At 46.0% G+C, this 14,725-nt stretch overlaps 1 pseudogene; it reads left to right on the top strand.

The window, feature by feature from the left end:
• Positions 1 to 9,163: 9,163 nt before the first annotated feature.
• Positions 9,164 to 9,682, top strand: LOC115523945 (annotated as a pseudogene).
• Positions 9,683 to 14,725: the final 5,043 nt, after the last annotated feature.

The following is a 14,725-nucleotide window of genomic DNA, read 5'->3' as shown; positions in this document are numbered from 1 at the left end:
GCTGTGACTGGTGTTCCCATTTGCTTGAGTTTGCAGTAGGCGGTATACATTCTCCAGAATCCATCTCATTTCTGTAGGGACCAGACTGTTGATTTAAATAAAGCTAAGGTGGGGGCCACCTTCTCTGCATCCTTCAGGTTTTTAAGCATGGCACTAATTTCCACTTTTCCCCTCAGGAGATGACAGACGTTTTTGATTTACTATTCTGGCTGAAGGGCAGGGGGCAGTTCAGAGAGTTGCATTTAACCTTCACCATTCTGATAGCTCTTATGCCACAAGCCAACGTTCCAATGTGGAGGTTACTCCAACTACCAAGTATGTTGATCTCAATTACATAGATCACCAGATGGGTCTATGAACACAATAAACCCACTGTAAGCTGGGTCTTTGGCAAGGACTCCATATGGTCTTATGCTAACAGGGTACCATGATAACATTTCAAGTCTCTGGATAGCAACATTAACTCAGACCCTGTGTCCAACAGTCCTTGAAATGTCTGAATATTACTCTTTCCCCAGGGTGTAACTACCATAGTAAAGGTAGGTCCCCTTGGGGAAGGACCAGGAATCAGTAAAGTGCATACTGGCCATGGTATTGCAGGATTCTTCCCCTGGTGTTCCAGCCCACCTCTTCTGTCAGCAGGTTCTGGGTCTGAAAACTGGCTCAAGTCCAGAAACTGGACAAACATTATGACTTTTCATTGAGGCACTGTTAACCTCCCACTCATTCACTTTTTCTCTCCTTTGATTGTATATGCGCATATATACAGTACCCTTTGGCTGCCCATCTATTTTCCACTAAGAACACTGTGTTCTTTTTTTTTTTTTAAATGTTTATTTATTTTTGACAGAGAGAAACAGAGCATGAGTGGGGGAGGGGCATAGAGAGAGGGAGACATAGAATCGGAAGCAGGCTCCAGGCTCCAAGCTGTCAGCACAGAGCCTGACACAGGGCTCGAACCCGTGAACCGTGAGATCATGACCTAAGCCGAAGTCAGACGCTTAACCGACTGAGCCACCCAGGCGCCCCCCACCCCAACCTGTAAAATGTTTAAGATGGGACCACCAGTTGGGACATCTGGGTGGTTCAGTCGGTTAAGCATCTGACTTCAGCTCAGGTCATGATCTCACGGTGCGTGGGTTCAGCACAGATCCCTTTGTCTCTCTCTCTCTCTCTGCCCCTCCCCCACATGTGCTCGTGCATGCTCTCTCTCCCTCTTTCTCAGAAAGAAATAAACATTTTTTTTTTAAAGAAGGGACCACCAGCTCATGCTGGGGTTGTTCACACTCACCTAACTCCTGGGTTGTGGCCCTCATTGCCAGTCAGGTGACGAGGTGATCAGTCCCTAAACTCCATCTTACTTACCCACCTCTCAGACCACCCTCGGAACCATGCTGAATTGGACCTAGGAAATCCGACAGATCTCCCACTGAGGCATAGGACTTGTGAGAGGAAGGCAGCAGAAGCCAGAGAGGGCAGGGAGAACTCACCTACTACAGTGTAGACCTGCTAGGGTTTCTGCCTGCCCAGCGGGGGACTCTGGAGCACAGCCTACCCACTAGAGAAGGCCAGCCTTGTGCGGAAATGGCTGGCCTAGTAACGCCACCTGAAAAGGATGTGGCCTCAGCTGAAGACTGAGGTTGATTCTGAAGGAGGCTACAGCTGAAGCTATCAGCTCACCATACACTTGACAGCTGGGCAATGAGTCTCTTCTCGAAGAGCTGAGAGGAACATCTCCAAGCAGCCACACAGACATTGTCAAGACAGTTTGAGAACTGTTTTTGTGCAGGCCTGTGCATGGTGCAATCAACCCATAGAGCCATTTCTCAGGTTAATAAAGTGGTGTTGGGTAGAAGTTTACCAAGAAGATAAGGTGGGAGGGGATTTTGCAGACAGAGGCAACCAAATGTTCACAGACCAAGGCAATGCAAAGGATGGGAACATTCTCGAAAAATACAGAGAATCCAGTGGAGCTGAAGCATAAATGTTGGCAGGGGGTATAAATGACTGGGAGGAGTGACTGACTAATGGGGGCAGGGGGTGAAAGACGGAAGGAGCCTAAGATGAGGTCCTGCTTTCTGGCATGGTCATCCCTTTGGCTGCTCACCTTCTCCCAAAAAACAATGACCCATGTGCTTTCTCTTTCTCCACCAATTTCCTCTTCCCCATGACCTATGTGGCCCCTTATACCATTAGACACCGCTCATCCTCCATCCACCTGATGCATAAGTACAGGAGACCACACAGGAAATAGGCCCTCAGCAGAGGCTGCCAGACATTGCCCAGGGTACAGGTCACTTGTTAAGCCCCTGCCCAGACCATCACTTAGCCTTGAGCTGTAGGGTTCTCAGTCCTATAGAAATGGGCAGTCCAACATGTAATGCCCTCCCCCAGGCTGTCCAGACCTGCCTGTCTAGCCTTCCCTCTGCCCACTGTTCACCTTTCTCCGGCCTCACTGAGCCCACACTCTCCTCTTGTGATTTCCCACCCCAGGGCCCTCCCTCTGCTTGTCATGTCCAAACCTTCAAGGCCCAATTCAAATGGCACCTCCTCACTGATTTCCCCAACTGTGAGTGTCTCTGTCCCTGATCTGTACTGGCTTTACACCTTGTCCTCTCCACCCAGCTATTATGCACTTGCAGGTATCCTTTGCCACCTGTCAAGAATCCAGCTATAGCATCCATTCCAGGCAGGGCCTGCTCAGAATGGAGATAGGGGAGTGCACAGGGAAGGGGCAAGGAGCCAGGGTCAAGACCCAATAATGGAGACAGAGGGCAGGGGCCAATGCAGAAAGACAGTGCAGAGTCTTGGCCTCTCAGGGCAGAAAGAGCTGAGTGTCAGTGGCTCTACTCCCACTACTGCCCACTCAAAAACATGCCCAGCCCCATGCCAGTCTCATGGTTCTCAGTATCTACAGGGATCAGTACTCTCCTTTCATTATTAATCACTGCAACCAAGAGCCAAACAAGCTAACAGGCCACACCCTTTCCATGCAGGGCTCACCAAATACTCCCAGCTGCCTTCCCATTGCCCCCCAACTGTGCCCTTTTCTTGACTGAGGGTCCCAAAGGATGTGCCTTGGTGTCACCCCAACGAGCTCACTCACCATGGTTTGGTTCACAACCTCTGGTGGTGATGAGACCCCAGGACATCGTTGCACCAGAGGACACCAAGTGACAAAGTGTTATGTGGGGTCACTTCCAAAGTGGGCTCAGGAATTTCTCAGAAGGAAAAGCTGACAGAGAAAAACAGATTGTGGCTGAAAAACATGCACCGGGTTATGTAGCATATCTACAGCTACATTCTTTCTTTTTTTTTTCTGTTCTTGCAGATGGAAAAAAGGTGCAGAAATAAACAGATGATAGGTATGGAAAGCCCTTCCTTAGAATTAGCGGAGAGTAGCCCAGGTGAAGTCCACACTGACCAGTGACCTCGGGCAGGTTACTACTCTGGGCTTTGCTTCCTCAGCCATAAAGCAGGCATCAAATGGGTTGTTATGAAGAGTGAGTTCATATGTATGTAAAGTGCTTAGAACAGTGCCTTGGCACTAATAATTACCATTATTATTTATATTACTTTTTCTAGATGATTAGAATTGCGGCAACATGTGTGTGTGTTGGCATATTTAATTAAAGGCCCAGGAAGGTATTAAGAGTATTCGTTGTCAGATGGAAAGGACGATTTAATCCACTCCAGCTTGGTGCAAACCATGAACAATTAAGCAGTAATTGAGAAGGTTAGCAAGAAAGATAATTGAGCACCCTGGGTGTTTGTGTTCCTTACAATCCTATGTGTAATGATAGGTTTTTATATTTAGAGCAGAAAATTATATGCTTTCTAATTTTAATGAAAAGTAATTTTTAATTTAAATGAAAATCATATTTGGTGAGGTCATGAGTTGCAAGAAATAAATACATTCAGAAATTTAAAAAGGATGAAAAAATTGAACGTATAGCATGAACCCCACTACATAATGTTAAAGCCCCTACATTTACATCTGTAAAGTACAGCAAGTTTCTGACTGGTCTAGAGCTAAAACTCATACATATATCAAGAGTCATGTGACTTCACTCCTACAAAAAGATCTATTTAACATGAAGGCTGAAGAGACTTGTAATGGTTAATTTTATATGTCAACTTGACTGGGCCATAGTTCCCAGAAATTTGGTGAAACATTACTCTGGGTATGTCTGTGAGGATGAGATTAGCATTTGAGTCCACAGAGGAAGTAAAGCAGATTGCCCTCCCCAATGTGGGTGCAGAGCCTGAATAGAACAAAAAGAAGGAAGAATCCACTCTCTGTCTGTTGAGCTGGGACATCTGTCTTCTCCCGTCCTCAGACTGGGACACACACCATTGATGCTTCTGTTCTCAGGCCTTCAAACGTGCACTGGAACTATAGCACCGGCTTTCCTGGGTTGCACCTTGCAGACGGAGATCGTGGGACTTCTCAGTCTCTGTAATCACATGAGCCAATTCCTCATAATAAATCTCTGTATGCATATATAGTATATAGAGTATACATATGCCATATATATATAATATAAAATAGTATACGTTGTATATGTATGGTGTATAGTATACAGTATGCTATATATGGTGTGCATGCATATATATATGTATAGTATATATATAATACTATTCTGTTCCTCTGGAAAATCCTGACTAATACACCCGTGTACCTGTGTGTGTGTGTCTATGTGTATAGCTGCATGTATATATATATATATATATATGTAAAAATACAAACATACAGATATACAAACGTGTAAATTTTATATTATCACTGTTTATGAAGGTGGGGGGTTAGACATTTGTAGACATTTTAGACAGGGCAGAATGGCTGACAAATGCTAAAATGTGCACAGGCTATAGGCCCCCTCAGAGAGAATTTCCCATAATGTTGAAAAAGGCTGGTAGAGCAAACCAGGCCTGAAATGATCCCCCGAGGGTCTGCAGTGGCTCTGGGTGCAACATCCATGACACCTGATGCTCAGATCCGGCCCAGCTCAATCATCCTGGCCCCAGTAGGTCCATCAAGACAAAATAAGCCTGTGCAGATGAACTGAATGGAAGTGGATCTCCACTTCCATGATATTTTGAGCCCTAGCAACTCCTCACCCACATGAAGACAGCACAGGCAGGAAAGGCTCTTCCCATCACTGGTCCGAGTGATGAACCTGCTTGTGGCAGAGGCCAGTGCCCAGCGAGTAGCCCTGGAGTAGCTTTCTGATGCTGAGGGGACCAGGGCAGCTGTGGCTGTGATGCCGGCCATCTGATGGCAGCGGAGATGGTATGCCTTGGCATGGGCAGCCTGGCCAGAGCTGTCAGGGCCCTGCAGCCACAGGGTCGAGGCTCAGAAGCAGCACAACTGCAGAGGAAAGCAATGTCCAGCACCTAACCACACCTCTTCCCTTATGGACACTGAAAGACCTGGGGCAAGCCAGCTACGTGGGGGCTCGGTAAGGGTTGGGAACTTGGCTGTCAAAGGTGATGAGGCCAGCTTTGTACTCACTGGCTGGTGCAACTTGATGCTCCAATTACAGCAGTGATAAATGATAATCAGTACTATCTAGTCCCATCTACTGAGTCCTGCCTGTGTTCCAAGACCGTCCCATGCGTTCTTCTACTGCCAAGGCTGAACATCAGAATGAAACTCTGGGTTGGGGAAGGGAGAGAAGTCATGAAAGTATCACCCTATCCTGGGGCTCTACCATGTCAGAGAGGAGCCTGGCCAGTCCTCAGCTGCCTGAAAACAGACTTGGTGCCCCCATGGGACCTGTGCCCCGCTGCTGTGTGGGGTAGAGCTGGGGCCAGCAGGCCTATGCTAACAGCTGAGGACACACGTGCCTCACCGGGAGAGTCACGCCCATTCACAAGCCAACTGGAGGGAGAGGCAGGGGCACTCTCATGGGACACCCGACTCCAGGACTGGTCATCCATTACAATGGGCTCTACTGTGCAGGGATGGTGTCCCAGGCCCTCTTTGGGGGCCAGAAGCTCCTCTTCTTCCCAATACGCCCAAAGGACAAGCAAGGCCAGAGGTAGGAGCAACAGGTACACGTGGCGGGAATGGTGCAGGTGGGACCTGGCTCTCTCAGAGGAAGGAGACTGCTCTGCAACTCACCCCTTGTACTGTCAGGGTGATTTCAGCTTCTGGCTCCAACGCTCAAGCCACACGACCTCAAACAGTAGATAGGATCTAGTGGCTTGAATAGCCAAAAGGTCTAGGGCAGAGAGAATGTCCACAGGACTTTGATCCCCAGGCCCCTATTCTATTTTCCAGTATTTCTTTTTTTTTTATTTTAAAAAATGTTTATTTATTTTTGAGAGATATGAGGGGGGAAGGGGTAGAGAGAGAGAGAGGGAGGGAGACAGAGAATCCCAAGCAGGCTCCGAGCTCTCAGCATAGAGTGCAATGCGGGGCTCCAACTCATCAGTTGTGAGATATGATGTGAGCTGAAACCAAGAGTCAGACACTTAACCCACTGAGCCACCCAGTCGCCCCTCCAGCACTTCTTTTTGATAACATATAGCAGCCCCTGCCACTCACATTTTGAATAGGATAACTGAAGGGGGAAAAACCCTCCCTACATTCTAGCATTACACACATTGGTCCAATAGCATTAGCTAGAGCTGGATCCATGCAACCCTTTTTGTGTGTACGTCTATCCATTTCTGTCTCCCTGATTTTTGGGGCTGATTCTCAAAAGAATCCATGACCCCAAAGAGATTACAAACTACTGCCTAGAGTGAAAAAAAAAACATAAGTTCATGATAATTGCCCTTGATTCTAAATGTTGAGCAAATGCTCAAATTCCGTTTGTAATTTTAAGAATCTGGATGTGACATAGGTTCATTCTGACTCCTTTGGAGGCTGAAGAAATTCTCAGAGCACAGAAAAGGCAAGACAGGGGGCACTGGGGCAGAGGCAAGACAGGAAAAGCCAGAACTGAGCACATGACTGAGTAGATAATTTCTGTTGGGTTTCAGCTAGCTTCAAATGTGAGCAAATTGCTTAAAGAGGAAAAATTCAGGGGCGCCTGGGTGGCGCAGTCGGTTAAGCGTCCGACTTCAGCCAGGTCACGATCTCGCGTTCCGTGAGTTCGAGCCCCGCGTCGGGCTCTGGGCTGATGGCTCAGAGCCTGGAGCCTGTTTCCGATTCTGTGTCTCCCTCTCTCTCTGCCCCTCCCCCGTTCATGCTCTGTCTCTCTCTGTCCAAAAATAAATAAACGTTGAAAAAAAAAAAAAAAGAGGAAAAATTCAAAGTAGTTATCAGAGCTCATTTATTACTTGTGCTAGTTATGATACATAATTACTTCTGTTTATTCTTAAGGCAACTGTATGAGCAGAATAATTCTCAACTTACCTTTCTTGTTATGTTTATTAAACTCTAAATGAAAAGAACTCCACCTGAAATGCAAATTAAAGTCATAACGAGACACTCCTCTCCATCCATCTGAGTATCTATAATTAGAGCTGCTACCAAGTGAGGATGTGGAACAACCGGAACTCTCTTCATTACAGGTGGGACGTAAAATGAAACAACCACTTTGGAAAACATTTGGAAGTTTTCGCAAAAATTAAACATATATCGGGACACCTGGGTGGCTCAGTCAGGTGAGCACCCAACTCTTGATTTCAGCTCCAGTCATGATCCCAGGGTTGTGGGATCAAGCCCCAAGTCAGGCTCCACAATAAGCATGGAGCCTGTTTAAGATTCTCTCTCTCTCGGGGCGCCTGGGTGGCTCAGTCGGTTGAGCGACCGACTTCGGCTCAGGTCATGATCTCGCAGTCTGTGAGTTCGAGCCCCACATCGGGCTCTGTGCTGACAACTCAGAGCCTGGAGCCTGCTTCTGATTCTGTGTCTCCCTCTCCCTCTGCCCCTCCCCTGCTCATGCTCTGTCTCTCTCGGTCTCAAAAATACATAAACATTAAAAAAATTAAAAAAAAAAAAAAAGATTCTCTCTCTCTCTCTCTCTCTCTCTCTCTCTCTCAATCTTTCTCTGTCTCCCTCCCTCTGCCTCTCTACCCCACTCACTCTCTCTCTCTCTCTAAAAGATAAAATAGGGGCGCCTGGGTGGCGCAGTCGGTTAAGCGTCCGACTTCAGCCAGGTCACGATCTCACGGTCCCTGAGTTCGAGCCCCGCGTCAGGCTCTGGGCTGATGGCTCAGAGCCTGGAGCCTGTTTCCGATTCTGTGTCTCCCTCTCTCTCTGCCCCTCCCCCGTTCATGCTCTGTCTCTCTCTGTCCCCAAAATAAATAAAAACGTTGGAAAAAAAAAAGATAAAATAAAATAAAATAATAAAATAAAATAAAATAGGGGCACCTGGGTGGCTCAGTTGGTTAAGCATCCAACTTTGGCTCAAGTCATGATCTCACAGTTTATGAGTTTGAGCCCCACATCAGGCTCAGAGCCTGGAGCCTGCTTCAAATTCTGTGTCTCCCTCTCTCTCTGCCCTTCTCCCACTCATGCTGTCTCTCTCTCCTTCAAAAATAAACCTTAAAAATGTTTTAATAAAATAAAAAAGTAAAAAATTAATTAAACATACACGTACTATATGATCCAGCCATTTCACTCCCAGGTATCTACACTGGAGAAACGAAAGCACGTGTCCAGACAAATACTTGTACGTAAATATGCATAGCACCTTTATTTGTGATAGCTAAAAACTGGAAGTAACCCAGATGTCTATCAACAAATGAAAGAATACTATTCTTAGTATTCGGTTTGTAACTACGAATACACACAACAGCATGAATGAATCTCAAAATAATAATCCTGAGTGAAATAAGTCAGTCAGAAAAAGAGTATATACTGTATAATTTCATTTATATAAAATTTTAGAAAATTCAAGCTTCTCTATAGTGACAGAAAGCACCATGGTTGTCTAGGTGCAGGGGCCAGGGGAGGGAAAAATCACAAAGGTCCACAAGGAAATTTGGAAGGTAATGGATACATTCATTATCTTGATAGTGGTGATGGTATCACAAGTACTTCCATATATCAAAACTTATCAAACTATAGCGTGCACCCAAGCCAGCCCCGGATCGTGTCCCCACTCAGTGCAGGATCCCCCTGAATCCCACCGGAGCTCCGTGCCCCATGTCCCCCGCCTCCCCAGCGCTGCTGGCCAAGGACCCCCATGCACCATGTGGGAGGATGGCAGGATCCGTGGTGGACAGCGCTCCCACGGTGAAACTAAATGATGGGCATTTAAACAACTCCCTGGGCTCCCCAGTTCAAGCCATGAATTTCCCAAGACTGATAGTTCCATTTTGTGGGCACATGACAGGTGGCATGAAACCAGGCAAGAAGCTGTTGGTGGTGGGGGCATCGTAGACTTCAACCCAGAGAGCTTTGCCATCAGCTTGACCTGGGGTGACTCTGAAGACCCTTCTGCCAATGTGGCAATTGAACTCAAAGCTGGGTTCACAGACTGGCAACGACTCAGAAATTCTTGTATATCTGGGGAAAGAGGTGAAGGGCAGTCTGCGATACCTTACTTCCCATTCATCCCAGACCAGCTATTCAGGGTGGAAATTCTTTGTGAGCACCCATGTTTCAGAGCGTTTGTGGATGGACACCAATTTTTTTTATTTTTACCACCACATTCAAATGCTATCTGCAGCTGACACCATAAAGATACATGGGGACCTCCAGATCACTAAGTTTGGCTGATATTGTTTAAACCACCTCTAACTCAAACAGGATCGCGTACCACAGCTCTCTTCGGACAAGTGTCCTAGCAAGATCTGGAGACTTAGAAACAAAAACAAAAAAGCACGTTTCACTGTCTCTACTTTCTGTGCAGTTTAAACCCAAAATGACAGCTTCAAACTGTGGTTTGCCCTTAGGGACCTGTCAGAACAAAGACACCGAGCCATTATTTCCACAACAGAACAAAGTAAGACAATTATGCTGGATTTTATTCAGACTAAAGTGGCAAAAAAAAAAAAATGTATCAAATTGTACACTTTAAACACGAAGTTCATTGACTATTACACCTCAATAAAGCTGTTCATTTAAAAAAGAACCCCAAGAACGAAAATGGGTGAAAGGGTAATATTTCCAACTATAAAGTACATAAGTCATGGTGATGACATGTACAGCATGGTGACCATAGTTAATAATATTGTATTGAATACTCGAAGGTTGCTAAGAGAGGAGATCTTAAAAGTTCTCGTCACACACACAAACACGCAGAATTTGTAACTGTGTGTAGTGATGGATGTTAATTAGACTTATTGTGGTGATCATTTCACAATATACACACATATGGAATCATGTTATACACTTGAAACTAATATAATATGTCAGCTATATCTACACTTTGAAAAGAAAAGAAGAAGGACCCCTAATAGCCACTACACCTGTCCCCCTTTTCCTCTTGGGACCTTGTGTTTCCGGCCTTGTTTTTGAAGTTTCTCCCTTTTCGGTTCTATCTCTCCTTCAATTTCAGTAATCTGCCTAAGTCAGGCAGGACTCCTCTCTCTGGGCAGGGCAGTAATGTCCTTCTTTCACGGTACGGCAATGAGATGACTGTTTAGGACTCAAAGACCGGTCACAGGGTTCACACACCCTGCACGTCTTCTCATAGTACCAAGCAGTACCCAGGTAGTAACCTCATCAATTTGGCCGTATGCCAAAGGTGTGATTTCTTTGCTAGTCTAGGCAGTTGTGGATCTCAGAGCTGGGACGGCTCTCCTGGTGACAGAATAAACAGAAAGGACTCTTTTCTGGAGAGTATGGTCAAGCTCTGAACAGCAGCCATATACCTGTTCCAACCGCAGAAAGTGCTACTACACCTGTTACTACTTTCCCCAGGACGAAAATTGTGACACCTAATTGTACATTTCTTGCATCATTCAGTGTCAGATGGAAAAATGCCCCCTACTCATGAAAAGAAAACCAAAAAACAAAGATATTGCTCCTAAACAAAGATGGATTCGTAACCGGGAATCACATTTCCAATATACCTCTTGCGGTATGCATTACAAATAGAAACAACGATCAAGTCTGATAATTCCATTTGAGTCCTTATAAAAAGGAAAGATTCCGCGCATGTGGATATCAGCAGGCCTCAAGTCAATGGAGATTTCCCAAAGTCTACCACAGCCCCCTCCTGGCTGTTTTTCACCCTCTGCAAGTTCCCCTCCACACCCTGCGCTTTCTTCCACAGCCAGGACTTCTGCTTCCTCCTCCCCCAGCCCCCACCCCGCCCCATCAGGCTTTGGCCCCACCCCTCCAGGGAGGTAGCTCGCCGGAGCCACCTGCTGCCTCAGTGTTGCCCTCCGGACCTTATTGCAGGGCAGGTCCTGCCACCCCTCTGCAGTCTTCACCCTACACCTTCCTCTCTCCTCTGCCCTTCTCCAAGTCTCCTTCCCATGGGTTTCTTGTTTTATCCCAACCCGGTAAGTATGGGCAGCTTCCTAAATTCTCTCCTCGGTTGGCTTTCCCTCTCTCTTGCATAGGTTCTATCTTTTTCCCTCCCCTGCTTCAAGCTTTATGTTATTCAAATGACTCCCAAATCTACAGGGCTAACCCTAAACTCTCTTTCTTGCTTGAGATTCACAGATGATGGATTATAAACAAGATACATTCCCAAGAAATGAAGGACAAAATATTCTTCTCAACCTGCAACTCAGAATCACGAAGGGGTCCCTTGGTGGATCAGAAACTGGAGAACTGCTGAAGACGCAATGCTGATGGGGTCGATGGAAGAAAGAAAACAACAAATCGTGGAGAGGAGAGCGCCAGAGGACAGGATGCCCGGAGGTTGGATGGGGCCAGGGCTACCCAAATAGAGAACTACCAAGAAGAGTAGTGTTTGGTGTCTATAAACCAACCCCTGCCCACATTAGTACAAACACCCCACCAGTCAGAGGCCACTGGGGCATCTCCCTCCAGGCAATGCAGTGTACATGGGCTTAGGTCTGAGAGACAAGGCAGTGTGCCATGCCACCCAGGAAGCCCACACCCACCAGACCAGCCTCTGCCACACCTTGCTCCAGCTGCCCACCCTCCCCTCGCCCACCCTTACTCCCTCGCACTCCCACCCCAGGCAAGGAGCACAAACAGAGCCCAGCGTGGCCTCTCAACCCCAATGGCGAGCACAGGCGACAATCAGCAAAACATTTGAGTAAGGCCAGCACCCTGAAAGAAATTGAACGCACAATAGAAAAAGAATTTACAGAAGCAAAGTGTAAGACTTAAATAAAATCCAAATCCTCAGGGGAATAAGTGAGGCATCCAAGAAACAAGAATAGACAGGCTACGAGGGAAAGGAACCAATGAGAACTCTTAAAAAGTAAATATACAACAATGGAAATGAAAAAATTAAGCCAATGAACTGATAACAAAATAATTACAGTTTACAAGAATTACTGAACTGGAAAATTGGGCTGAAGGATTCTTTGGGAAGAAGAAAAATACAAATTAATCTATTTCAGAAATTGGGAAAATAAATTCTGAAGTTCCAATATCCCTTTAATAGATGTTCCAGAAGAAGAAAATAGAAGAGAGAGGGGAATTTTTAAAGAAATGTTAAAACTACAAAATGGAACTGAAAAATAATGTAATATTGTGTTCCTGTCAGTCAGAACTGGCAATTTATAATGTTTTACCAGATGTGCTTCAAGTAATTTTTTCAAAGAAATAAAACTACAGATAAAGCTGATGGTCTTTCTGACCCAAATTCCTTGCCTCCTCCTTTTTCTTTAAGGCAGCCATCGCCATGATGAATTCGTATATTTCTTTCCAGCCTACTGTATATGTAACATATATGATGCTTTTATGCCTGGCTTTAAATTTTACTTAAAAATTTTGTTTATGTTTATTTTATTTTTGAGAGAAAGAGAGAGAGCACAAGCGGGGGAGGGGGAGAGAGAGAGGGAGACACAGGATCCAAAGCAGGCTCCAGGGTCTGAGCTGTCAGCACAGAGCCCGACGTGGGGCTCAAGTACTCAGTACAGTATTATTAACTGTGGTCACCATGCTGTACATTACATCCCAGACTCATTTATCTTATAACTGGAAGTTTGTGCCTTTTGACCACCTTCACCCATTTTTTCCTTCCACTACTCAGCCCCCTGAATCATTTTTCAATTCCACTTATAGTGGGGTTTTTTCATACAAAAGTTTCTAATTTTAATATAGTCAGATTTTTCAATCTGATGCAAGCGATCTTTTTTAAAGAATGGATGAGTATTTGTCAAACCTGAAAAACTCAAATCCTCAGAATTGCAAGGATACACTGGGCACTAAGCAGGATGAATATAATAAATGCCCATGTAGTTGGGCACATTGTAGTGAAACTTCCAGATGTGATTGTAGAAGGGTGTTCATATTTGGGGTGGGAAGGGTTTGTGGTTTGTACTAGTGTTTGCGGTGAGACCAGAGGAGTGAGAAGGAGTCCTCTGGGTACCAGAGAAGTTGGCAAGGAGCTGAGATCTTGTGCATTGGCTGGTCTCAAGCTGTCGAGCTGTGGGTTGTAGCTACCTTACAAATCACCAGAGCCTTTGAGATGTTCCTGCAAACAGAATTCTGGAGACTCATTAGGGAATGTGGATGGAAGGCTTTTGTTTTGTTTAACACAATAACTAACAACTTAGAGCTCGCAAAACATTGTTTACATATTAGGATGAACCATCTGAAATTGCCATTTTTGGACAGTAGAGAACGATTGAAAACAGTGGCTATTTCCTAGGATTCGGCCTAATACACGATTTCCTTTCATACTCTTAACGCTCTGAGATATACATTATTATTAACTTGTTTCTACAGATAAGCAACCAGTGGGGCAAGGAGTTTAAGTCTGCCAAAGGGCCCCCCCCCCCACCAGTATAACACCTAAATGGCCCAAGTTAGTCTGCCTTGCTCCATCCTGCCAGCTGGCCGGACTCTGGCAGCACTGCCCCCATCTGGCAATGGGAAAAACACTTCATGTCCTCTCCCCCAGCAAGATTGGGCCTATCACAGAAGCCATCTCTCTTCTAAAGAGATTAGGCTCAAGTTAATCAGTGGTGAGAAATGGCTTTAGCCGAGAGAAGTTGGTCCTGACATTCTGACAACATGCTTCAGGCGTAGCATAGGAGCTGGAGAAGTATGTCAGGGCAAGAGAGGACTGTGAACCAGACCCCCTCGGTGAGTGGGAGTGGGGGGAGATGGTTGTGTGTTTCTTTTTAGGATAGGGTCTGTGGTCACTTTGGGGCGCAGACACAGTGTCAGTTCAGAAATGAGAATATTAATGCAAGGTATTCATTAAAACTCTGGACTTATTTTTACCTTAAATCCTCTCCTCCCCCAGCCAAGCCCTGCCCAACTGGGAGCCCGAGGTGGGGACAATGTAAAGGATCTGGCTTCTTCTCTCTTTTTCCACCCGGGCCTCCCCAGCCAGTTGCCATGGCTACAACTGGCAGTCTGTGGGAGCAGTCGGGGAAGGGGCAGCTGGCTGGACGTTGACTTTAGGCATTCTTGCCAGACAGATGTTAAGTTCTGACTGTTTCTCACCAAGTGCTTTAATGCCCTTTCCACAGCTTCCCCACTCGGCCTCTTTCTCTTGAAGCTCTCTCTAACCTGTGGCTGCCTCTCAAGTTCAGTCTCATTTCAGGTGGTCATCTGAGACCCTTTCCTCAGCTCCTGGGCTGTGCAGCTCCAGCCTTTAGCTAGTCCCATACCCCATGCTTCCTGTATCCCCCAAAATTCTGGGTAGTAAGCTGGCCC

Source organism: Lynx canadensis, chromosome C2, assembly GCF_007474595.2.
Source record: "Lynx canadensis isolate LIC74 chromosome C2, mLynCan4.pri.v2, whole genome shotgun sequence".
NCBI lineage: Eukaryota > Metazoa > Chordata > Mammalia > Carnivora > Felidae > Lynx > Lynx canadensis.
Note: the sequence above shows the minus strand (reverse complement) of the source record. Positions and strands in the feature narration are given on the sequence as shown.